At 47.5% G+C, this 27,216-nt stretch overlaps 1 long non-coding RNA gene and 1 pseudogene across 1 annotated transcript; both read right to left on the bottom strand.

Moving 5' to 3' along the window:
* The window catches only part of LOC132387667 (NACHT, LRR and PYD domains-containing protein 3-like), a 29,502-nt pseudogene extending 26,112 nt beyond the window's left edge, over window positions 1–3,390 (bottom strand).
* An 88-nt stretch (window positions 3,391–3,478) lies between these two features.
* LOC132387666 (uncharacterized) lies at window positions 3,479–14,608 on the bottom strand. Its single transcript, XR_009509979.1, has 3 exons — window positions 14,420–14,608; window positions 8,921–9,205; window positions 3,479–3,614 (listed from the first exon to the last, which is right to left on the bottom strand). It is a non-coding gene; the product is annotated as an uncharacterized LOC132387666 (long non-coding RNA).
* Window positions 14,609–27,216: the final 12,608 nt, after the last annotated feature.

Genomic DNA, 27,216 nt, shown 5'->3' with positions numbered 1-27,216 from the left:
GCGGATTTGAATCCTCTGGAAGGAGGCTTAACTGAAGTGTGCACATTTTAGAGACACACAGATCAATGGAAAGGCTTAATTTTTCCATAAATACGGTTGTACACCGTGAAACATTAAAGCACAACAGCTCGTAGCAGTGAAATGTGTCAAAAAAAAACCCACCCACAATGAGAGTGCGTGACAGATTGGATCTCATTGCCTTGACAGAACGGAAGAAAGATTAAAATGCACAACCACGGGAAACAAACCCTCAAATGTTGCAGATCTGCGGTAAAATGGGAAAATTGAGCGGGATGAAGTGACTGGCTAAAGGTCTCCCTCCTAAACTGGTGACTCTGCTGTTCGCCCCTTACACGCTGCATGAACCTCCTGCTGCATTTTCCACATTACTTCATATTTACACCAACTACTTTTTTAAAATTATTCCTCTGTATCTTCCTCCTTTCTGCTCCTTTGGTTCAACGATTCATGGGTCTGGCCCCCATACCAGATCGTCATACAGTTTACAACCAGACCGGAAATGTGCAGGTTCTGTTCAAATCAGTTCTATGTTTAGAAACACTAACTTCTATTCGTATTGCCCCCGCCTCACTGGAGAGTAAAAATGTCACATCGCCAAGAGAGAAACTGCAGGATGCGGCCATTCAGCGGATCGAACGATCAACAAGTTGGCCGCTGCGCCCCAATCTCAACCACATGTTTCTGCCCGATCCTCATTTCCTCGATCCCTTCAGTCTCCACACATACCGCCGACCTCTGTTTTATGTGAGGATGATCATGAACCTTTACTGCTTTTACTGGTGGGGATTTACAGACATTCGCCATCCTCGGAGTGGAGACATTACCCCTCATCTCAATTCTGAACAGTCAATTTTTCATTTTTAATTGGTTCAACCGCTGCTGATGTTGTGCATTTCAATGTGTTCTCTTCTTCGTCCTCGGGCCTCTAAATTAAAGGCTTATCGCGCTTTATATTTCTTCACATGATGACCCGACCACTCCAGAGATCAGCCTAGTGAATCTTCATTGCATTCCCTCTCACTGATACTCTCTAACCTCTTTGTTATTCCTCTATGGAAAGAAAACTTTCAAAATTCTTGAGGAACTCGGCAGGTTAGGTACTATCTGCAGAAAAGAGTATGCATTCGACATTTCGGACCGAGCCTCTTCGTCAGGACTGAGATGGAAGAAGGGAGATTCCCAAATTAAAAGGTAGTGGGAGCGCAAAGAGGCCTTCTGGAAGGGGATAAGGGAAGCCAGCTGGGTGGGAAGCTGCTGGAGAAGAAAGAATCGTATTGGAGAGGAGAATGGACAGTAAGAGAAAGTGACGGAGGCGGGGGCCCAATGGGAAGTTATAAGAGGTGAGAAGAAGTAAAAGACCAGAGAGTGGAATAGGGAAAGGGGGAGAGGTGAAAATTTTGATCACCGGAAGGAGAAATCAGTATTTCTCTTTTTGGGGTCCTCTACTATATCCGGGGTTCCTGGTGTGGCCTCCTGTATATCAATGAACCCCGATGTAGACTGGAGACCGCTTCACCCGAAAAAAAGGGATCTCCCTGTAGACACCCGTTTTACTTCCACTACCCAATAAAATTCCGACATGTCAGTCCCTGGCCTCCTCTACTGTAGTGATAAGGACACACTCAGGTTCGAGGAGCAACACCTTATATTCCTTTGGCTAGCCTTCAAGCCGTCGCCATGAGCATCGATTTCTCGAATATCTGGTAACTGCCCACCCCCTCACTCACCATTCCCCATTATCTACCTACCTGCCCATAACTTCCCTCTGTTGCTCCTCCCCCCTCGTTTTTATTCATGGTTTCTACTCTCTCATATCAGGTTGGCCCTCCCCCAGCCTTTTATCTCTTTCACCAATCGGCTTTACAGATCTTTTTTCTTCACCAATCGCCTGCAAACTTGTACCACTTCCTCCACTCCCCCATCTATTTTTTTTTTATCCTGCCTTCTCTCCTTCCATTACAGTCCTGAAGAATGGCCTCGGCCTGAAACGTCAACGGTTGACTTTTGCCAAGAGATGCCGCCTGACCTGCTGCGTTTCTCCAACATGTTGTGTGTGCGTTGCTTTCGAAAAAGTTGGTAATCAAACATCCAATTAATCCTTTTTGCCGACACAGCGTCCATATCCTTCCATTTTCCTCACATCAATATGCCTATGTAAATGGCTGTTAAAGGCCACGAATGTATCTACATCTGCCAATACCCGTCAGCACATCCCAGCTACGCACCACTCTCTGTGTAAAAGTACTTGCCGCTCACATCTCACATCTCTTCTAAAATAACCCCCATCTCATCTAAAATTTCAAATCTAGGAAAAGATATTGTCTCTGTACTCTCGTAATCCTACCATCCTTCTGGAAGTCTTACACCGACCTGCACGGCCCCAGAGAAAAGAACCCAAGTTTGTCCAACCTCTCGTTATAACTCATGCCCCGTTATCCAGACAAAATCCTGGGAAACCATCTGCACCCTATCTTAAGCCTTGACATCCTTCCTAGAATGCGGCGACTAGAAATGTATGAAATAATTCAATTGTGGCCGAATTTGTGTTTTATAAAGCTGCAACAGAATTTCCTGACGTATCAACTCAATGCCTTTACTAATGAAGGCAAGCACTCCAGTTGCGTTCCTACCTACCCAGTCAATCAGTGTGGTGCCTTTCAGGGGACTGTGAACTTGGAATCCAAGATCCCTCTGCTAATGAACATTGTTTAACAGTGTACTATCTCTTTACAGTTGACCTACCCAGCTGCCACGTTGAAAATCGCTACTCAAATCTCACTGAGTTTTCTGTGGTACTATTGAATGTATTGCCAAGTGCACAAGTACGGGAAGGTACAGGGACAGAGAAACACTGACTTGTGGCAGCATCACAGGCAAGTTCATTCAGATAAAACACGGAACACAAATTATACGATTCTCTGTCAGTAACAATATAGAAATACAAGTTTTATGTCATTAACAATGTATAAATATGATATTTATGTCATTAACAATGTATAAATACACATTTGATGTCATGATCAATTTAAAAATACACATTTTGTGTGAATAACAGAATGGGAAATGTACTTGGACCCTCAGACAAATTGTTAACACAGCTTAGGAACTCACTGGGACATTCTGCAGGGCCAAGAAGGCTCTGTTCATAAATTCTCTATAAAAACACAGGCAACAGGAACAGGCCACTCGGTTCCTATAGACCATCCTTTCATTCAACAGGACACCGGGTCGATCCATCCTTGACCTCCAACACCACTGCTGTCTACACTTTTCCCGGACCATTGGACCCACTTACAGGTCGACAATCTGCCGGTGTTTGACCCCAGTGTGGTGAATCCTTCTGCTCGCGAACACCGTGGGTTCAGACATTTCCGTAGACGAGACCCTCCTGTCCCCACCGGGAGAAACATCCTGTCCGCCCCCTCTCACACCACCTTCATCCTTTCAATAAAATCCCCCTAACCCTTCTCCCGCCTTCATCTGCCATGATCTCTCCTTCTCCGGGGAGCCAGCAACTGGCCGACGGGCCGAAAGTCTCCTCCTACCTGTCAGCCGTACATCAGACTCCGGTCGCAGGAGACGCATACAACTTCCTTCGGAGGGAAATGGAAAAAATGTTTTACAAAACGGGGTTGGGGTTCTGACGTTTCTTAATGATTTCAGTCGGACAACAACATTAATCACGGTGTTTCAGTATTGAATTCAGTGTTGTGTGACGTAAAGTCCCATTTATCGTGCTCAGCGCTGTCGTGTTGCTGTTGGAGTGGGCAGCATGTGGTTTGTCTCGAGTTTGGTCACAAAACCCCAAATCTTGTGGGGAGCTCTTTCTCGGGATAATCTGGTTTGAGGTGGCTCCGTCATTTTGCGATCTCGTATTTTGATAACCAGAGGTTTCACTAATATGAACGAGAATTGTCAGCGGGCTAGACACATAGCGTATTTTGCAACAGAACAACTATCGTCCCTGCAATCTTTCTCTCCTGGGATACTAAACACTCTGACAATGTAGACCACAGGTACTCTGTCCTCTGAAAGACAGATAATCATTCAGAAAACTGAGGGCTGAGAGGAATTATGTTTGTTAGTCATCGTAGTTCGCTCAGAGTCGATTGGATGGTGTTGATGTGGATATCGGACGTCTCCCAGTGTAAGGACGGACAGCTAAATCGTCCGCGTTGTCGGTCTCCAGCCGCTCGTAGCGCTGTAGTAACCTCCGGTGACGCGCAGGGGCGTTGTGGGAACTTTCGGCAGCGGCAGGCGTAGTGCCGATCCCAGAGCTTGCCGGTTGTTCTCCTGTTCGGGCGGCAGGCCTGATCTGTTTTGTGGAAATCGGGGGCCGGTTGCCCCGCTTGGAGCTTTCAGTCCGACCCCGGTTTGTGGGATAATTTAGTTGTGGTTCTCAAAACTGGGAGGAGGTTTGGGGTGAAGGTCTTTGTATGCGGGGAATGGTTATGGGTGGACGTGTGGGTGTGGAGTGAGTGATGGGAAAGTTGTGGAGCCGTAGGCGTGGTGGTGGCGATGTTATTGGAAGAAAGTTGGATGATTGGAAGTTCCGTGACCCGGGAAGGATGGACACGGGAGAAATTAAGTTGTAAACAAGGGAGGATCTGATCTATTAGATCAGACAACTCGCAAGTCCCTTCAGGAAGCAACAATTCTCTATTCATAATAATTATTGTCCAATGTTGCTGTTAACACTGTGTTTGTTGCAAAGCCCAAGAGTCTGGGATATCTGTCACCGTCATGGGCTGCGAGAGCAGATTGGGAATGGGGAAGGGGTGTCAGTGATGCCTGCATTAGAGAAAGACAGGAGTTTGTACAGCCTCCTGTGAGATATAAATGTCCTTACAGTGGATTCAGTTCTGGTGCCATATGTGGAGTTTGCAAAGGGAAAGGGGAAAAGGAAGGGGCTGAGGAGAGAGAGTTTTTACTGGTCAGCAGTGAAGGAGTACACAGGTTGTCTAATGTATTTTTTGAGTTGTTCTTTGAAGATTTCACAGATTGTGACTGAGGAAGAGACTTGTTGAGGGAGGACACCCGGAGGTGAGCAGGTCAGATACGGTATCAGAAGAGTGACAGAGATGTGATTTCCTGCGTCACGGGTACAGACAGTCGTCTGAAGTGAGGAGTTTGTATGGAGATGCAGCTTCCCTGGAGGTGGAGGAAAGAGGACACACCAACAGGTGGAACCAGCTGCGGGAAGACATGGTTTGTCAGGTCTGACGATGAGCTGAATGTACCATATGTCACAGTGAGACGGTTATTTTTACTGTAAGGAAGCAAAATCAGTGGAAGAAGACACAGAAATTTCATCAATTGCCAGTTGTTTCGCAGAAGTGACCAATTTGTATTTTACCTTGACAGAAACAGCTATTCACAGTGGTGACAAACGGGTTCAGTCTGGTTTATTTCAGTTTGGAGAGGGGTGTGGAGTTTTGAAATCAATGCCTTGCGGTGCCACCATCGTTAATTTACCGTGTCCGGAGTGGAGGATCACACAGCACGGAAACAGGTCTTTGGCCGGCCATACCTGTTCTGACCGTCCATTCACTGTCCACACTGGCCCCATTTATCAGCACTTGGTTCACAGCCGACTGTATCTCGGCAGTTTCAATGCTCATCCACTTCGTAAATGTTGTGAAGGGACCTGCCACCACCACCACCTCGGGCAGTGTGTTCCGGATTTCAGCTACGCTCTGAGTAAAAAGTCTCTTCCTCAGATCCCTCTAAAGCTCTTCATCCTCTGCTTAAATCTATGCCCTCTGAACAGTGACACCTCTGTCCCAGGATCGTGGCTGATCTGGGCATCAGTGAGGGCTTTGAGAAGGTTCACATGGTAAGTTGCTGTGGAAAGTCAGATCACACGGGATCCAGGGAGAGCTGGCTCACTGGATGCACAGTTGTCTTGATGGTAGGAAGCAGAGAGTGATGGTGGGAGGCTGTTTATTGGGCTCGAGGCCCGTGTCTAGTGGTGTTCCCCAGGGTTACACATTGCTGCTTTTCATCTACATCAATAATTTCGTTGAGAATATAGAGGGTATAATTAGCATCTTTGCAGAAAGTACGTTCAAGCAATTACTTTTATTCAGATAGTAAGTCTAGACAATCCTTGTTTCTATCTTGCAGTTGCTCTCCCATTACCTGCTACAGCTGTGTCCACCCTCCCGCACCTTCCCCACCCGCTTTCCCCCTCCACGCAGTCTTTGTTCTGAACCCCGACAGGTTATAGGTTAAGGATGAGAGGTGACATATTTTAGTGGAACCTGAGGGGTGAGCTTCTTCAGTCAGAGTTTGGCGAGAGTGTGGAACGAGCTGTCATCATATGTGGTAGATGCAGATTTGATTTACAACATTTGTGAAGTTCTGGTGAGTACAGAATGGGAGGCGTACGGAGGACTTTGATGCAGGCAGTTGGAACAAATCATAAAATATCATTTTGGCGTGGACTAGATGGGCCGAAAGGCCTGTTTCTCTGTTTTGTTCTCCGTGACTCTAATAATATTCTGATTTGTAATTTCCACAGTCAGAGCTTTGCTGCTAATTACCGATCCCAGTAATTTACAGAATGGGTGTAGAGGCTGCCCCGTGACTGCTCCTGTGATCACTGGGACGTCCCATCACTGAGCAGATATTGCCTTCTCCAATCTCTTTAACTCAGTCTGTCACTCAACAAGTTCATTGTCTACAGGAAATCACAGAACTCACAGAGAAGGGAACCCCGTCAGAAGATTCCTCGCTCTGCCTCGGCCTGGTGATTGGGAAAATGTCCCAGTCCCAGGGAGTGATGTGCGAATCCTTTGTGGAAATGAGGCATGGGTTTGCAAGATGGGCACAATGCAAGATGTTCTGAAGCTCTTGGTATGGCAAAACAACACAATGAACTGAAAATCACATTGAAACATTGCAGGCTGAACAACGTCATAGAACATAAACATAGAACATAGACTAACATCTATCTTCAGCCTACAATGTTTTTAGGTCTCTGAAAGTGGCCAAGTAGATCAGTAATCAGATGGCAAACTGAACTAATCTAGTTTGTACAGACAATGTCCGAATCTCTCTGCTTTCCTCTCATTCACATGTCTATTGAAGAGGCTCTTAAATGTCCCCGATGTATCTGCCTCAACCAAATCCCAGGTACTCATTTCAGGCACCAACAAATCTGTGTAAAAGAACTTGCCTTTCACTCAGAGGTTGTCTTCCTCCTTTGAACTTACCCCCTCTCACACTGAATGTATGCCCTCTGGTAATCGACTCTTAAAACCCTCAAAAGAGATACTGCCTGCCTACATCTGTACTTGTCATGATCTTATAAACCTCTATCACATTTCGCCTCAAACTCCACGGCATCAGAGAAAACAACCCAAGTTTGTCCCACCACACGCCCTCTAATCCGGACAATATCCTGTTAACCGCATTTGCACCTTCTTCAACTCCTCGATTCCCTTCCTAGAATGGGGCAACCAGAGTTGAACGGAATACTCCAGATGCAGCCTAACTAGAGTTTTAAAAGATGCAACATAGCTACCTGACTTTTAAACTCAGTACTAATACTTTCATAATTTGCCCTGCCCTAGTTAAATACCCTCGCATAATGCTTATCCACCCCTCCACCATACTTTCCTCCAATCATCACATAATTATGTCTGGTCATGCCCAGCATTTTAGCCCTGGAGAAAAATTTCTAGCTGTCCATTCAATCTGCTGTATGCCTCTGATCATCGTGTACACCTCTATCAAGTCAGCTCTCCTCCGCTTTTTCTCCAAAAAGACACTCTCTCGCTCAAAATATCATCACAGCACATGCTCTCTAATCCAGGCAGCATCCTGGTAAACCTCCTCTGCACCCTATCGATAGTTTCCACATCATTCCTATACTGAGGCGCTTTATAGGACACAATATTCCAACTGAACACAATTTTCCAAGCGCAGTCTAACCGGGATTTTTAGAGTCACAACGTTACCTTGTGGCTCTTGAACTCAAGCCCCTGACAAGTGAAACCGACAGCCAATCCGCCTTCTTAAACTCTCTATCAACGTGTGAAGAAAGGTTGAGGGATCTATAGGTGTGGACCCTATCATCCCTCTGTTCCACCACACTGCAAGCAATCCTGTCATTAATCCTGTATTCTGCCTTCAAATTCGTCCTTCAAAAGCGATTCACTCCACACTTTTCCAGGTTGAACTCCATCTGCCACTTCTCATCACTGTTCTGCATACTTTCAATGTCCTATTTTAACCTACAACAATCTACTACACTATCCACAACTCTACCAACCTCCATATCATCTTCAAATTTGCTGATTCCACCCTTCCACTTCCTCAAACAGATTATTTATAAAAATCACAAAAAGGCAAGGGATCACAGGACAGATCTTGGCGATTGTAGGGATGACTTACAGTGGACTGAAAAGCTTGAGCATACAGATATTAAGAATCAGAATGTACTGCAGCCTTTGGAAAGCATTAAGTTGGATAAGTCTTCGGGACTGGATGATATGTATCCCAGGCTACGGAAGGAGGCAAATGAGGCTATTTCTGAATCTCTGGCGATGATCTTTGCATCATCAATGGAGACGGGAGTGGTTGTGGAAGATTGGAGGGTTGCAGGTTGCTGTACCTTTATTGAAGAAAATGAGTAGAGATAGCCCAGGAAATTATAGACAAGTGAGTCTTACTTCAGTGGTTGGTAAGTTGATGGAACAGACACTGAGAGGCAGGATTTATGAATATTTGGAGAGGAATAATATGATTAGTAATAGTCAGCTTGGCTTTGTCAGAGGCATGTTGTGCCTTACGAGCCTGATCGAATTTTTTGAGGATGTGACTTAACAGATTAATGAAGGTCGAGCAGCAGATTTAGTGTATATAGAATTCATGAAGGTATTTGATAGAGTACCTTGTAACTCACGACAACCTGTTTGACCCTTGCGTCCTAAACCTTAAATCATCTTCTTTCTTCTTCTTTTCCAGATGTTGTCAGCCAGGGTTCCTTCACCCTGCCATCCTTTTCCTGCCGATAATACCTCGACATTTCCGTTGTGCATTTCCCAGAGAAAACCCCTTCCCGAATTATGTTCCGAGGTCTGAGCCTAATAGCATTATAATTGCACTATTTTGGAGCTGACAACAGACCGTGGGGAATTAGCAGGGCAGTGTGATTAGTTTGGGGACTGACGTGGAGCTGTGGGAAGATAGCGAAACAACGAAATTAGTTTGGGAACTGACGGACTTTGTGGGCTTGGTGGGGCATAGGACTACTTTGTGTACTGGCATAGGGCAATAGGATTAGTATGTGTTCCTTGCTTACGAACGGAGACTGCTGGAACAGGATGAATCGCAGTATTTAATTATACTTTACATATGTCTTGGATTTGTGTCATCCCACAAATCGTCACAGATATCTGTCGAGCTAAATTAAAAACATACAGCAATCTACCTCACCCTTCATCGACGAGCTTCTGGAAAAAAAGTCTGCGGAAGGTCCGACAGGCCACCCAGGAGGTTGGGGTTCTTTGGGTCCCTGGAATGGAGTCTAGGCTTCGGTCGGTTTCCCTGTTGAAGAAGAAATATTTTCCGGAGGGGAAAACTGGTAAATCCAGCGTATAGGGTATCACGGCCCAGGACATATCCTTGGGGAGGGTGGAAACTCTCCATCCCCGACTCTCCTTGAGCTGAATTCGATCCGGGTCCAGGGTGCTCTGAGCACTGGTCGCGTTTCCAGAATGGACAGGAGGTTGGCTATGTCTCTGGCTGCGTCTGCCCTGGGACCCTCCGCCTCCCGCCGGCAGCCAGGGAGATCATGCATTCAGAGAAGAGTAGGATTCGGCCGCAGGGAAAGTGATCGCCGTGGTAGAGGGAGTGAGGGCCACGTTGGAAGAGCGAAGGAAGTGTGTCGTGGAGATGGGAAGAAATGCAGTGAAATGATGTGAACATATCTATCAGATCGATTGCGACAATGCGGCAGATGCGCATGCGCTGTTTGATAGTGTGCAGCGTACAGATTGGGCCTCTTGCGCGGAGAAACACCGAAACATTGAAACCCTACGGCACAATACAGGCCCTTCGGACAACAATGTTGTGCCGAACATGTCCCTACCTTAGAAATTACTAGGCTTTCACACAGCCCTCTATTTCTCCCAGCTCCATGTGCCTGTCCAAAATTCTTTTAAAAGACCCTATCGTATCCGCCTCCACCACCTTTCGCCGGCAGCCCATTCCACGCACTCACCACTCACTGAGTAAAACACTTACCCCTGACATCTCCTCTATACCTACTCCCCAGCACCTTAAACCCGTGTCCTCTTGTGGCAACCATTTCAGCCCGGGAAAAAGCCATGACCAATGCTTCTCATCGTCTTATACACCTCTATCAGGTTACCTCTCATCCTCCGTTGCTCCAAGGAGAAGAGATCAAGTACACTCAAACTATTCTCTTAAAACATTCTCCCCAATCCATGCAACATCCTTGTAAATCTCCTCTGCACGCTTCCTATGGCTTCCACATCTTTCCTGTAGTGAGGCGACCAGAACTGGGCACCGTGCTCCAAATGGGATCTGACCAGGGCCCGATATGAGGCGTTCTCGGGGCGAGCAGGATTCAGTGCCCATCAGTTTCGTCTCGTGCGGGTCCGGGTCGTAGCTCCCACATTGTAAATTGGCCAGTGTATTCCCGTTTCCAACATGACTCAGTAGAAGCGTTTCATCAGACTACTCCGTAACAGGAGACGGCGGATGTGGTCACAAAGAGGGTTTGAAGAAAGAGAGATACGGCGGATACGGCGTGGGAAGGAGTGAAAGCATGGAGACGTCGAGGAAGGGGTCATCAGGACGGGAACAGTTGGATGTTTCACAGACGTTGTTAATGGTCAGTAAGAAGAGATGCATATGGAGTTCTGGGTCTTTGCTCTGGATGTCCTGTTGTTTATCTTGCAGTTAATTCGGTGGCAACGAAGACAAATGCAATGCCGGCACACGTGTGAACAGGGCTCGAATGTGTGGAGGCTGACCCATTGGGTGTGGTCAGGGAAAAGGTTTAAAGGTTCTCGATTCGTGAGGGGGCTAACGGTATCTGGAAAATGGAAAGAGATTGAAGTTATCGAACAGACACCCCCAAGAAAGAAAGGCGGCGTGCTGGAAGAAACGCGCTTTTCTCACAAAGTAACGCAAGTTCGGTAGAGTTTAAACTAATTTGCAAGGGGGATGGGACCCGGAGTTACAGAGCGTGAAAGAAGTGCACGGAGCAAAGCCAGATCTAACATACAGAGAGTCTTTGAGAAAAGAGAAGCAGAATAAAGGGTGGAAAGGTCTTAAAGTAGAAGGGCTAAACTTTGTGTACTTCAATGCAAGAAGCATCAGGAACAAAGGTGATGAAGTGAGAGTTTGGATACATAAACGGAATTATGATGTAATGGCCATTAAGGAGACTTGGCTGGCACCAGGGCAGGAATGGATTCTCAATATTCCTGGATTTCAGTGCTTTAAAAGTTATAGAGGGTGGAGGGGAGGATGGGTGGAACTACTGGTCAGGGATACCATTACAGCTACAGAAAGGGTGGGTAATGTAGCAGATCCTCTTTTGAGCCAGTAAGGGTAGAAGTCAGCAACAGGAAGGGAGCAATTATTTACTACGGTATTCTATAGACCCCCTGGTAGCAGCAGAGATACCGAGGAGCAGATTGGGAGGCAGAGTTTGGAAAGGTGTAAGAATAACAAGGTTGTTATCATGGGTGACTTTAACTTCCCTAATATTGATTGGCACCTGAGTAGTTCCAAGGGTTTAGACGGGGCAGAGTTTGTTAATTGTGTCCATGATTGATTCCTGTCACAGTATGTTGACCGGCCGACTAGGGGGAATGCCATACTAGATCTAGTATTAGGTAACGAACCAGGTCAGGTCACAGATCTGTCAGTGGGTGAGCATCTGGGGAACAGTGATCACCGTTCCCTGACCTTTAGTATTATCATGGAAAAGGATAGAATCAGAGAGGACAGGAAAATATTTAATTAGGGAAGGGTAAATTATGAGGCTATAAGGCCAGAACTTGCAGGTGTGAATTGGGATGATGTTTTTGCAGGGAAATGTACTATTGTCATGTGGTCAATGTTTAAGGATCTCTTGCAGGATGGCAGGGATAAATTTGTCCCGCTGAGGAAGATAAAGAGTGGTAGGGTGAAGGAACCATGGGTGATAAGTCAGGTGGAAAATCTAGTCAGGTGGAAGAAGGCAGTATACACGAGCTTTAGGAAGCAAGGATCAGAAGGGTCTATTGAGGAATATATGGTAACAGGAAAGGACTTATGAAGGGGCTGAGAAGAGCAAAAAGAGTGCAAGAGAAGGTCTTGGCGAGTAGGGTAAATGAAAACCCCAAGGCATTCTTCAGTTATGTGAAGAACAAAAGGATGACAGGAGTGAGGGTGGTACCGATTAGAGACAAAAGTGGGAAGATGTGCCTGGAGGCTGTGGAAGTGAGCGAGGTCCTCAATGAATACTTCTATTCGGTATTGTCCAATGAGAGGGAACTTGATGGCAATGAGTACAAGAAGAGTGAGGTCGATGTTCTGGAGCATGTTGATATTAAGAGAGAGGAGGTGCTGGAGTTGTTAAAATACATTAGGACGGATAAGTCCTTGGGGCCTGAAGGGATATTCCGCAGGCTGCCCACGAGGGGAGGGAAGAGATTGCTGAGCCTCTGGCTAAGATCTTTACGTCCTCGCTGTACACGGGAATAGTCCCAGAGGATTGGAGGGAGGCGAATGTTGTCCCCCTTTTCAAAAAAAATAGTAGGGTTAGTCCGGGTAATTATAGACCAGTGAGCCTTATGTCTGTGGTGGGAAAGCTGTTGGAAAAGATTCTTAGAGATAGGATCTATGGGCATTTAGAGAATCATGGTCCGATCAGGGACAGTCAGCATAGCTTTGTGAAGGGCAGATCGTACCTAACAAGCCGGATAGAGTTCTTTGAGGAGGTGACTGGGCATATAGATGAGGGTAGTGCAGTGGATGTGATCTACATGGATTTTAGTAAGGCATTTGACAAGGTTCCACACGGTAGGCTTATTCAGAAAGTCAGAAGGCATGGGAACCAGGGAAGTTTGGCTAGGTGGGTTCAGAATTGGCTTGCCTGCAGAAGGCAGATTGACGTGGTGGACGGTGTACATCCATATTGGAGGGTTGTAACTAGTGTTGTCCAACAAGGATCTGTTCTGGGACCTTTACTTTTCGTGATATTTATTAACGACCTGGATGTGGGGGTAGAAGGGTGAGTTGACAAGTTCAAAGACGACACAAAGGTTGGTGGTGTTGTAGATAGTGTAGAGGATTGTCGAAGATAGCAGACAGAGATTGATAGGACGCAGAAGTGTGCTGAGAAGTGGCAGATGGAGTTCAACCCGGAGAAGTGTGAGGTGGTACACAATGGAAGGACAAACCCCAAGGCAGAGTACAAATAAACGGCAGGATACTTGGTAGTGTGGAGGAGCAGAGGGATCTAGGGGTACATGTCTACAGATCCCAGAAAGTTGCCTCACAGTTAGATAGGGTGGTTAAGAAAGCTTATGGGCTGTTAGCCTTCATAACTGGAGGAATAGAGTTAAAGTGTCGCGAGGTAATGATGCAGATCTATAAAACTCTAGTTCGGCCACACTTGGAGTACTGTGTCCAGTTCTGGTCGCCTCACTATAGGAAGGATGTTAAAGCTTTGGAAAGGGTACAGAGGAGATTTACCAGGATGCTCCCTGGTTTAGAGAGTATGGATCATGATCAGAGATTAAGGGAGCTAGGGCTTTACTCTTTGGAGAGAAGGAGGATGAGAGGAGACATGATAGAGGTGTACACGATATGAAGAGGAATAGGTAGAGTGGAGAGCCAGCGGCTCTCCCCAGGGCACCACTGCTCAGTACAAGAGGACATGGCTTTAAGGTAAGGGGAGGGAAGTTCAAGGGGAATATTACAGGAAGGTTTTTCACTCAGAGAGTGTTTAGTGCGCGGAATGTACTGCCTGAGTCAGTGATGGAGGCAGACACACTAGAGAACTTTAAGAGACTACAAGACATGTATATAGAGGAATTTTAAGGTGGGGGTTTATGTGGGAAAACGGGTTAGAGAGACGGCACGACCTTGTGGGCCGAAGGGCTTGTAATGTGCCGTACTATTTTGTGTTCTATGTCTCCTTTAGAAATAGACTTTCTGCAGATGATAATCGGAGCTTCTGCAGACACTCCCTGTGCAGGTGAACACTTCATGAAATTGATAAAATCTCACTGGATACAGGCAAAATCGGCCGTTGAAGTTAGGATGTCTGTAGACGTAGGCGTTGTCTGCTCAAAGCTGTTGACTGACGAGCCGATCCGATGCTGAATGCAATCAGTAAAATCTCACTGTGGTCTTGGCTACTTACTGCGATCACGGAGCAGTCCCGATCTGATCTCCGGTGCGCTCAGTGTGAATTCCGCCCATCCTCGTTGTGACGGCATTATTTCCGCTCTATTTCCTCACCGTCACCGGGAAGCAACCAGGAAGTCGATCACTTCACTGCTGAGTATTTACACTGTAGGGCGGGATTTGTTACCAATAGACGTGTGGCGGTAACGCCAGCGGGAATATGGTGAAACATACAAACAGAAGCTAGTTTCAGTTTATTGACCGGTGGGAGGTGGAAATACAAACAGACGGTGGTTTGAGTTTAATGACCGGTGGGAGGTGGAAGCCGCCGGCTGCAGTTGCCGAGGAGCCTGTTCCGGATCTGGGTCTCGCTCGGGCTCTCAACCACTCTCGCAGCTGCCTCGTTCTCCGATGCCCGTCAGTTCTGTCGTGTCGAGATGGAAAACAGAAACTGCGACTCCCTCTGAGAAGAACTTAGTTCGGTTTGTTTGTTAATTATTTCAATAATTGACGTTAGCGGATATTTCACTGCGCTGATGAACTGCTCTCTGAACTTGGACTGAGTTACCCCATAAATAAACGTGTTTGTGCAGCAACTTAATATCATCAGCATGTATCCAGTGTGTTGAAATATGTATTCCGAATCACTGTAATTATTCTGATCCAATCCGGCGATGGTGTAATAAAGGAATTCGGCAACTTTTACCGACCACAGGATGATGAAGCTTCCGGAGATGGAGAGAAGTAAGATCACAGACCTCCTTCTGCTCTCCATCTCCGGGTCACTGCGGTTCTCCGCCTTGTTCTGACCCCTCAGCCCTTTACGGACGCGACTAGTCACCAAAATGTGTCTGACTGTCAGAGCGTTGAGCAGTAGTATTAAAACAAACGGGAATAATGGCGCTAGAACGGTAGAAAGCCAGCTGTATCCCACCCAGCCGGGATCGGTATAGTAGCTCGATTTACGAATGCAGTCCCAGGGTATATTGTCAATTACTTTCAGAGGTCGATACATAAAGAAGTAGGGCACATTTTTAAAACAGAAAAAAACGCCGGTTGTTGTCAGAACTACTGCCGCAGTTTTCCCGGTGCAAAATTTTGCTTTCTGATTCTGGCAACAGATGGCGACAAACCGATTAAACGTAAAGGTGACGGTGAACCAGACAGAACAGTCTGTGGCTGCCCTTGCTGGGACAAAGATGGAACTGCATACGGGGGTCATCTCCAGAAAAGAACCGGGGAAGTAATAATAACTGATCCGCCACAATATGACCTGAAAGATAATGGTTAGTAGATCCGCCGTTGCCATGGCCACCAGGTAGCGAGTGGTGCAGGTGGAGAGGCCGCACTTTCCCCGGGACAGGATCGCAATCGCCACTAAATTAACTGGGGGAACAGCAGAAAAAATAATGAGTGAATTACTGTCACGCCGCACCACGGCTCTCAGAACAGAGATGTGCAGAAAATTCAGAGCAATCAAAGTTTGCTGGCAATGCATTTCCGGAGTTTAAAAAGTGTAAAGCGGGAATCGCAGATTCCTCTTACAACTGCATGCCTGCCGGCTGAATGGTAACAGTACTCGGTCCAGGAGAAGGAGCAGGGTTTGGGAAGGATGCATTGTCAACGAATTGGCGTATATGCTTTGGTTTAGAGAAATAATTCCAAACGTCCACGATCAGGTTTTTGACATATACAAAGCTTGGAAAGCTCGGCAATTTCTCGGCGACGATGTTTGCTGCGTTTCTATCAGATACGTCCTGGAATCGCCCCTCAGATCCGAGCCCCGCTCCCGCCGCTTCTGTCTCCCGTTCGCATGACTTCACCTCAACTCCTTTATGCCATCCGCGAACAGAGACCTCTCTCAGTTCGCTTCTTTAAAATTCTGCAACTAGCTTGACCGTGGTCGATTGCAATCAGAAAGTTCTCTTTCCCGATTTTAAAGATTTAGCATGTATTTTAAACATTAGTGCTTAAACCATCCAATTTCCAAAAGAAAGCCAATGTATGTGTTTTTTTTCTTCAAAATATTTGCATCATTTAGTGGATGGTCCAAAATTTCTGCCGTATTATTCCAAATGCTGCCAAGCTCATTGTTCCAGAGCGGAGTATCACATGTATTTTACCCCGTCCGACCTCCAACAGACACTGCTGGATTGGCTCTTCATTCCCTCTTCACTACACGTATCGCAGGACACGGAAACGAGCCCTGGTGTACTGAACCTCTAACAGACCCTCACTTGAATTTTGGAATCTCACGATGGTTCGGTGACTTACTCACAAGTGATGTCTAGCGTTCTCCCCTGAATATCAGCGGCGATCCGCTCCCCACCTTCCCTTCAGACTTGAAGCGATTCTTCAAACGCAGCGCAGTATGATAAATCTGAATGTAAACATCTTACGCTATTGACACGGAATAATACCAACCAGCCCGTAAAGGTGCCGAGCGCGCTGGATTATCGGAGTTTACTTTGACAGCGGCTTTGCGTTGATAAATCAGAACTGCCTGCTCTGAATCCACAAAATGAATCTAACTGTTCGATCTTCCCCTCTACATCTGTTTCAACTGCCGCTTTACATTCCGTCGAGCCCACGGGTTAAACTGCGAGGGAGTCTCTGAACGAACACAGGGATTTGTCGCAATCTCTGCACCGCACTCGCGGTCATCACAACGCTGTCGGTAAGCGAACGCGTCCAAAGACCGCGGACACTAAACTGTAAACTTCACTCCGCCTCTGTTCTTACCAGGAACACCAATAACGGCCATGATCAAGAAGTATATTTTTCTCACACGGTAAAATGTTTCAAGCATGCTGTTTGATATCCAGCCTGTCTTCCAGCTGCCCGGTATCTCGCTGAATAAACTCTGAGCTGATAAATCTCCACGGTCATTCATTTATACTCGCGCCAGCACACTGAATATTCAATACTACACAAGGCTGACGTGATTTCCAAAAGCTGGGGTAGAAATAAACATGATGTCATTCAATTAAAAATCCCAATTCCGATGAGATATGCATTGCATGACACGAAATTGCAAAATCTCAGACAAAGAAATGACGATTGGAGAAGTCAGTGAACGTTGTGAAACACTCCCAGGCTCGCCTCTCGGTTTAGTTATCGTAGATCCTGTCCATTCCTTGGCCCCATGGGCGTGGACATCATAGACCAATGCTGTATTGTCATCGGCTGCTGTGTTTCACTCTGAGAATTGTTCCGGTGACAGATCTTTCAATAGAATTATGTAAAACAGAATAAGTTTGTGTTTGTATGTCGCTCTGTAACATTGTGAAGGGGCCTTAAACTAATGTCGCTTCCAAGCTTACGAAGACAGCCAACGTACCAAACCGTTCATCCAATGAATAGCAACACACACAAGATGCAGGAGGAATTCAACAGGTCAGGCGGCATCTCTGGAAATATGTCGACGCTCTGACCGGGACGCTTTTCCTGATTCATGAACGCATCGTCGAACTCCTCAGCTGCATCGACAAAGTTTTCCAGCGGCCAGCCGTTTCCGTTTCTATCCCCATTCCCGGTGCGACATACACATGGCCTCTTCTTCTGCCCCGATTGGCCACTGTCAGATTGGAGGGGTAACTCCTTTTATTCAGTCAAAGTAACCTCCATCTTATGGCATGGACATGGGTATCCCCATCTTCCGGTATTTCCGTCTCCCCCTTCCCTCTTCTTTACTTCTCCACTCTGGACTCTTAATCTTCTCCTCGTCTGTCTTTCCCCTCCCCCGGCGCCGCTCCTCCTTCCCTTTCTCCCACGGTCCACTCTCCTCTCCTATTATATTCCTTCTTCTCAAGCACTGTGTCTATTCCGCTAATTCCCTCCCAGCCTCTTACTTGGTCACCCTACTCCAATCACGTGACTTCACCTAGCAGCTTCCGGCTTGCCCTCCTCCCGTTACCCAAACATTCTTATTCAGCCATCTTCTTCCATTTGTTCTCCAGCTCTTTCCTGGGTTCGCGCCCGCAACGTCAACCACTTTTTCATTTCCATAGATGCTGCCTGACCGGCTGTGTCCCTCCAGCTCTGGTGCAGCCCGTCACATGTTCGCAGCGGTCTGAAGCAGAGTAATTCAATCCCCGTACACACGACCACCGAACTGGTGAAAATGCTTAAACCGACAGAGAGTCTGCATTCATTGCATTAGTACCAACAATGACAGCTAATTGGTAGCGTTGTTGATAGTGAGGTAGGTGGTCGGATTTACATATTTGACGAACTGACCAGCATTTCCATTGGGAATACAGCACAGTATTCCATATTCTGTAATTTGCTCGTGACGAAGTGCTTATGTGTTGAGTGATCTGAACTGAGTGGCACACAAGGAAAGACTTCCACTGTGACTACATACTGGTTGCAGTAATATATCAATGGGTCGTGGGTTACGGGATTAATTTCACTAGATGGGTACTGAACGGCAGGTCGAGATCAATATTGAGGTACGTGGTGATGATCGTCCATGGGTGAAAAGTGCTGGGATATTCACAGAGACTGACGGGGTTCTCGTGAGTGCCGATCAGAATCAGAATCAGGGTTATTATCAGCGGCAGGGGACGTGAAATTTGTTAACTTAGCAGCAGCAGTTCAATGCAATACATAATATAGCAGAGAATATAATAATAATAATAATAATAATAATAATAATAATAATAATAATAATAATAATAATAATAATAATAATAATAATAATAATAATAATAATAACAAATAAAACAATAATAGTAAATAAACAAGTAAAACAGTTACGTTTATGGAATAGGTTTTGAAAAACGTGCAAAATCAGAAATACTGTATACTAAAAAATACTGAGGTATTGTCCAAAGATTGGTCATTTAGGAATCGGATGGCAGAGGGAAAGAAACTGTTCCTGAATCACTGAGTGTGTTCCTTCAGGCTTCTGTACCTCCTCCCTGATGGTAACAATGAGAAAAGGGTATGCTCTGGGTGCTGGAGGCCCTGAATAATGGACGCTGCCATGCTGAGAAGGACATGGTAAGGGAATTCCAATATCTGTGACGGTAGTGATGCGGATTGATAATGTGGTGTTTAATACCTGACTTCACTGACGGGAAATGTCATAGTACAGAAATAGGTAATATTGGCCCGATTAGCATCAGGCAATTTTCTGCCCCCTATCGGTCAAGGATGTGATTGCAGTGGAGCTGATGCAGACGTGTGTCATCAGGAGAATGGAACAGTTCAGATATCAGTGTCCGTTTGACCCCAATTCTCGTCCACAGCCCCTGTTCACTCATCGAACCAGTTGCTCCGAGCTCCCCCCCCCCCCACCTGAAGACGACACTGATGCACGATGTACTTAGCTTCTGATCTCTCTCGTTTTGTGGCCCTTCGTGGCTCGTTATGTTGCGGTTTCTGATTAATCTTATCGATCACCGCTAAATCTTCTCCGCTGTTCTCCTTTTAGATCAAACTCCTCAATCTTTCCAGAATCGATGACTGAAACGTCGATTGACGTCAGAGTATGTTTGAAGAAAGGAGATCGTCAGCCGGCATGAACACACGATCCAGAAGCAGCAGAAAGTCAATAACTGCGGTCCGCCACTCTCATGGGAAGCGTTGTCTGAGCAGTCGGTGCTGGAGTCTGCAGATACTGGAGGCGTTGTCTGAGAAGTCGGTGCTGGAGTCTGCAGATACTGGAGGCGTTGACTGAGCAGTCGGTGCTGGAGTCTGCAGATACTGGAGGCGTTGACTGAGCAGTCGGTGCTGGAGTCTGCAGATACTGGAGGCGTTGTCTGAGCAGTCGGTGCTGGAGTCTGCAGATACTGGAGGCGTTGTCTGAGCAGTCGGTGCTGGAGTCTGCAGATACTGGAGGCGTTGTCTGAGCAGTCGGTGCTGGAGTCTGCAGATACTGGAGGCGTTGGTTGAGCTGTCGGTGCTGGAGTCTGCAGATACTGGAGGCGTTGTCTGAACAGTCGGTGCTGGAGTCTGCAGATACTGGAGGCGTTGTCTGAGCAGTCGGTGCTGGAGTCTGCAGATACTGGAGGCGTTGTCTGAGCAGTCGGTGCTGGAGTCTGCAGATACTGGAGGCGTTGTCTGAGCAGTCGGTGCTGGAATCTGCAGATACTGGAGGCGTTGGTTGAGCTGTGGGAGCCTCGAGCGGGAAGCTGCCGATATGGGAGGCGTTGTCTGAGCAGTCGGTGCTGGAGTCTGCAGATACTGGAGGCGTTGTCTGAGCAGTCGGTGCTGGAATCTGCAGATACTGGAGGCGTTGGTTGAGCTGTGGGAGCCTCGAGCGGGAAGCTGCCGATATGGGAGGCGTTGTCTGAGCAGTCGGTGCTGGAGTCTGCAGATACTGCCGGCGTTGGTTGAGCTGTGGGAGCCTTGAGCGGGAAGCTGACGATATGGGAGGCGCCTGATCAGTCGGGCGCCGTTTCACCGAATCAATGGGACGGAAATCAGAAAAAAGCGAAGTAGAAAATAGACGGAAACCTGAGGCCGGTGGCGCACGCGACGGGCGGACATGAGACACAGCGGCCGGAAAACGCAGGTGAGGCGAGCAGCAAAGTACGTGGCGCTTCGATGCGACTGACTCCAATGATGCGATCCGAAGGAAGTCAACAGTTTGAAGGTCGAAACAAATGGTTGGGAAGCAAATTTAGCAATCCAGCGGACGGCCGAGTGGGGTTAATAATAATTTTTGTGTATTTAAGAATTTATTCTAAGGCTGTAAGCTACTCTTTCGACCAAAGTAACAGAGAGTCAGACGGCAGGAAAAGTGATGTATATTGGGCTCAGTGTTAGTGACGGCCGATACTACAGATCGTATCCATGGCGACAGACATTACGAGTTGACATCAGATGAAATGAACAAGGACAAGCCTCTGTCAGGAACAGTATATGAAGCGTCACATCCACAGGGAGGAGTGGATGGAGCGTCACGGCCACCGGGAACAACTGATGAAAGGTCAAATCCTCCAAGAGCAGTGGATGTAGGGACACACAACCGGGAGACAAGGATGGTTAGTAACCACACCGGGTTCAATGGATGGAGGGGTAAATTCCATCGGCAGCAATAGATGTCCGGTCACCCCACCCCCTCCACACGGATCAATGACATCGGGTCATCCCCACCGGGTACTTCGGATGGACGCTTAACAAATATCCGGCACCGGCGAAAATAATTTCCCAGTCATTCCCCTATGTCCCTATCACGGTGATGTGATAGTAGATAAATTCTGTAGCATTCGTCAGCCACAGGAGGATGAAGCTGCCGGAGAGGGTGAAGAGCAAAACCACAGACCTCTTCCGGCTCTCCATCTCCGGGTCACTGCTGTTTCCCCCCTTGCTCTGACCCCTCAGCCCCCTACGGACCCGACTGGCCACTAAAATGTGCCTGACTGTCAGAGCGTTGAGCAGCAGAATTACACCGAATGGGAGAAATTGAGTCAACACGATGTCACATCAGTCATACGACACCCACGCCGGGTCAGTGATAACAGAACCAATGTACATTGTTAATGATCTCTCTGTAAGTGAAGTCGAGTGGGCCGTTTCTCAGATAGAACAGACCGCTAGATGGCGCTAGAACCACGGCCGCCGTTCTCCCCGTGCAGGACTTTGTTTTCAGTTTCTGACAGCAAATGGCAACAAACCGATCGAAGGTGAAAGTGACGGTGAACCAGACGGAACAGATCACGGCGATGCGGGACAGGACATGGAGAGCAGTGCACACAGAGAGGACGTTCAGGAAGCAAACGGAAAAATAATGATAATTGAGTTGATACAAAACGACCTCAGTGGTAATGACCAATAGATCCGCCGCTGCCATGGACAACAGGTACCGCGTGATGCAGAAGGAGAGGCCGCACTTTCCCCGGGACAGGATGACAATCGCCACTAAATTCACTGGAGAAAGAGAACGGAATGACATTAAAAAATATGATCCGTAATCAGGCACCCCCAACTTAATCGCCCTCCCCTATACATCAAGGCTAAGGTTGAGTTACTGTTAACCTCAGATTCACTGCTATCGGATTCCAATGATTCACGAGCGGTAAAGAATGTCATCTGATATCCGTCGTGAACAGTGTATTCATTCTTCTGAAATTTTGCCTCCTAGGCCTTGACTGCACGGTACAGGATACATATTTCCCTGCACCCAGACCGTCAATCATAAAAATCTACAGCGCATTTCAGGCCCTTCGGCCCACAATATTGCGCCGACCATCTAAACCCAGACAGAGGTTATCTGCAATATTTGCAAATCATTCGTCTTGCTCAGTATGAATGAATGCACAGGTCATTGTTTGAATGAAGCAGCTTCGTGACGGAGCATCCAGTCCACGTGATCCAATCCCCGTCACAGTACAGCCACGTCAGAAGCCAAGATGGTGAACATTCCTCTATTGCGAGTCGGTATTTCTTAAGCAAGGAGCACAAATTGCACGCGATACAAATTTTTTTGCCTCATAACGTCGAGACGATGTCGGAGTAGGGAAACATGACTCTGACAGGGGGATAGAAGTTACTTGCTGAGAATATCAACTGACCATCTCTGAATCTGACTGGTTGCCCTACTTACAAGTGAAGAGTGTTCCAGGTGACCCGAGAATCAGCACACGAAACATTTCCAATATATTATGCAAATTCCTATTTTGGATGCACTTCGCTTTTAATTTTCCTCATACATTACATTTATCCACATTATTTTTTTGTAATTGCCATGGATTTCCGCACACATCGAGGTTCACTAAATGGCAGTAAGTCATCCTGGCATCCTCATAATTCTGCAAATAACCCAATTTCATCTCGCCCGGAACCACAGGGGAAAAAAAAAACATTCATGTAATTCTCCACATCGCCCAATTTCACATCGCCGGGAATGTCAGGAGAAAAAATGTATTCTGTCCTCATAATTCCCCACATCGCCTAAGTTCACATCACCGGGAACGGCAGAAAAGAATAACACGCCCGGTCCCGACCTGATCAATATAATCGATACAGTCTATATCATGGCAGACGGGTTTCATTCTGAGCGCACATGTGATTGCCTGCTGACATAAATCAGAATAATTTGTTGCCAGTATCTGAATTTTTCGTCTGACAACGATTGTTCAAACTGGCTCATCACTGTCTTTTCCACGGGGGAATTTATCCGAGATAATACTTATAATTTTCTACTTTATAGGGAATTAGAGAATCGTTCCTGTTATTGCTGATGGACTAGGCAGTTCAGAGAGATGGGGCCGAAAAGGAATAAAAGGGTGGCGAGAGGGGTGGAGAGAGGGTGGAGAGAATGGTGGGGAGAGGAGGATAGGGTGGGCAGAGAGGTGGAGAGAGAGGATAGGGTGGGAAGATGGGTGGGGAGAGGAGGGGAGAGAGGAGGCTAGGGGGGCGAGAGGGGTAAGGAGAGGAGGATAGGGTGGGGAAGGTGGAGAGAGGAGGATAAGGTGGGGAACGTGGAGAGAGGACGACAGGGTGGAGAGAGTGGTGGGCAGAGGAGGATAGTGTGGGCAGAGAGGTGGAGAGAGTAGGATAGGGTGGGAAGAGGGGTGGAGAGAGGAGAGAGGATAGGGTGGGGAGAGGAGGATAGTGTGGTGAGGGAATGGTGGGGGAAGAGATGGAGAGAGGGGACCGAGGGAGAGAGAGGCTGAGGGAGTGGGTAGTGGGTCTCCTCTCCTCTCCTTACATTCTCTTTCTCCCCTCCCATCCTCAATCTGACCCCTCCCTCTCCCCCACCCCCCTGCAGAAAATGGTGGTGATCCACGCCAACCATCCCGCACCGCCAGACCTCGCCTCCATCTTGTCGGGCAAGCTGCCGCCCACTCCTGCCTCTGACAGGCCCCAGTGATGACACGTCCCCCTACTCCATGGGACAGCCTAAAAGGTTCGGTCCGGACGACCTGAGGCTTGGCCCGAAAGAAAAATCAAGGCGGGATTTTGGAGACCGAAGGGGAAGGAGGTAACGGTGCTAGTCACATTCCTCCCCCAGGGGAACCCCGCAGATTCTGCTCCCTTGTTACTAGCCGCCCTCTCCCACCCTCGGCTCCCGTCACTCCTAAAACACTCCGCTCCCTGTCCCCTCGCTCTCCCCTCTATCACCTCCCATCTTACCCTGGCTGGCGGCCATTTTGTGATGTTTACCATTGACTTCACCTCTCCCAGCATCGTAGAATGGCGCACATCCATTTCCTCACCTTTCACACACTTCCTGTTTATTCAATCTCAATTCCTTATCTCGCCTCTCCCTTTTCTCCCTCCTCACTTTCCCAACTCTCCATTTAACCTTCTGCCGACAGCCATTTTGTGACAGTGTAAGCGCTCCCCTCCCCTTTCTTGCCGTCCGTCTTATTTACGAAGGAAATGTCACCACCAACCCTTCCTCCTCTATTGAGTAAGTCACTCCCTCACACTTCCTATCCTATTCCTCCCCACCCTGTCCCATTATTCTCCCTCCCTCCTTGTCCCATCACTTCCCCTCCTTCCCCGTCACAACACTCCCCCCGCCATCCCCATACCATCGCTTCCGGTCCCTCCTCCTCCCATCACTTCCCCTCCCTGCCCGCTCCATCATTCCCCTTCCTCCCGATCACATCACTCCTGCTCCGTTTCTGTCGTTTCTCTCCTCCTCACCGCGTCTTTATATTTTCCATTTCGTCCACCAGTTTGTGACAGGAACTTCCGCCCCTTTCCTACCCTATTGAGTCAATGACTTCGCCACGCTCACCGTCTCATCAGTCCACTCCTCGTTCCTTCACTCCTCTTCATCCCAAACCCCTCACACCTCCTCCCCAAAACCCACACGTATATGTGTATGTGTGAATATCTGAGATATATACATTAGTTTATTCAATGACAAAATTATTGCACTTAAAACATATATACAATGCACAAGGCGATATAAAACACAAATTAAAATACGGTTATTACAATCAATAACACACTCGATCCCGGGATTGTATCCAGGGGCACCGCATGTTCTTTCGCCATAGATTCTGTGTGTGACAGTGGCCATTGTAAGTCAGTGTCTCACTCCATCCCTGGCGGCCACATTAACCAAGGATTCGCCCATTTTAAATCAGCGCGTCCCTCCCTCTCTTGTGCTCACTTCTGCTAAAGCCGTCACTCTCTCCCCAGAGGCCATTTCAAGTGAAGCGTCGGACATCTCATCTCTCCCGGAAGTTTCGGGAGTCTCCCGCATATTGTTAGCGGCTCCCTGACGCCCGCAATTTATATAAAATATCACGGAAATCGTTTTTTTTTTTGGGAACGAGAGAGAGAGAGAGAGAGAGAGAGAGAGAGAGCGCCATGGCAGAGTATTGCAAAAACAGAAAATACAAAACGTACTTCACCCCAAACTACACTGAAGTTTACCCCTGCCTAATTAGGGGTCAAAATAATGACAGTGTTGCTCGCTGCACTGTCTGCAACAGTGACTTTTCTATTGCTCCTGCTGGGTTACATCTCTGTTGAGGTGAGTTTAACGTGTGTCATTCGTTCATCAGCATAGCTAACGCTATTTAAACTAGCTGACTTGCCGCTAAGGAGCTACTCTATTGCAGACATCCCACCTCTCCCGGGAGTTCCGGGAGTCTCCCGCAAATTGATGGCGTTCCCTCCCTGAAATGAGTTTTTGTAGGGTGGGATTAATTGAATTCAACGTGTCCTTCACTCCTTCTCTGCCGTTCATTTTATCCAAGCCGTCCCTTCCTCCTTGGTCCCGTTTCAACCCGGCCGAACGGGGTCTCCTCAGTCAGCACATCTCTCCCTTTTTCCCAACAATATTAACGATGCTGACGGCCGTATTCAATCGCCGTCTCACCACCTCCCTCCACTGCGCTCACTTTAAACAAGGTATCACAAACCCGTCAGACAGTTTAAGAGAAGCAACGGCAATTTTCTGTCAGAGCAATAGGTCATTTTACATCGCCCCAATACCCCCTCTCTCTTCTCAATGTGCCACTGACTGCATTTCGGCCACTTTACCAGATGCGTCTCTCCCGCTCTGTTGTCTGTACATCACTCTCTCCCTGTCGGCCATTGTAACAAAGGTATCAGAGACTATTTCAGATCTGGCCGCCACTCCCTCTGATTTGTCACCTCCTGGCGTCCATTTTCTCTCAGTGCATCCCTCCCTCCCTGGACACGATTTTCAAAGCGCGAGTCACCTCTTCCCTATAGACAAAGTTATATTTGCGCGTCATTCTCTCCTTGGTATTAATTTTATATTCTGGTTTTAATCCAGAACCCAATATTTAATCAGCAAATAACTTTCCCCGTCCCCCCCCCGTGATAATTTTCAGTCAGTGCACAATCCCCACCCTGTCGGTTCAATTTAACTCTGCCTCTCTCTCCCACTCTCTTGTTAGTATATCAATCCCTCCCTGCCGGCCATCAGAAACAAGGTAACCACGGCCAACTTAATTCCGCCCATCGCCCCCTCCCTGGCACCCATTGTCACTCAGCCCATCACTTTCTCCCCGGAGACCATTTTCAGTCAACCTTTCACTCCGTTCCTGGTGACCATTCTAAAGCCTTCTGTCGTTCCCTCCCTATTCATTTTTTTCAATCGGCAGCCCCTCTCAGGACAGACACACTCGACCACCCTCCACTCGATAGGGAGACCGGGAACCGTACCCTGCATAACTTCCTGTGTGTTATGTGGACACCGGGAACCGGGTGCAATGAATCTCCCGGCGTTGGGACATGGAAACCATAAACATCTCTCGCACACACCCACCCCTCCCCCCATCTTCAGGAAGTCGTGCCGAAGGTCCTTCCGTCTGATCGTATCCACCGTCAGTGTTACAAAGCCGTCAACATCTACACGACCCTCGA

Source organism: Hypanus sabinus, unplaced genomic scaffold (assembly GCF_030144855.1).
Source record: "Hypanus sabinus isolate sHypSab1 unplaced genomic scaffold, sHypSab1.hap1 scaffold_209, whole genome shotgun sequence".
Taxonomy (NCBI): domain Eukaryota; kingdom Metazoa; phylum Chordata; class Chondrichthyes; order Myliobatiformes; family Dasyatidae; genus Hypanus; species Hypanus sabinus.
This window is presented reverse-complemented; position numbering and strand designations above follow the sequence as displayed.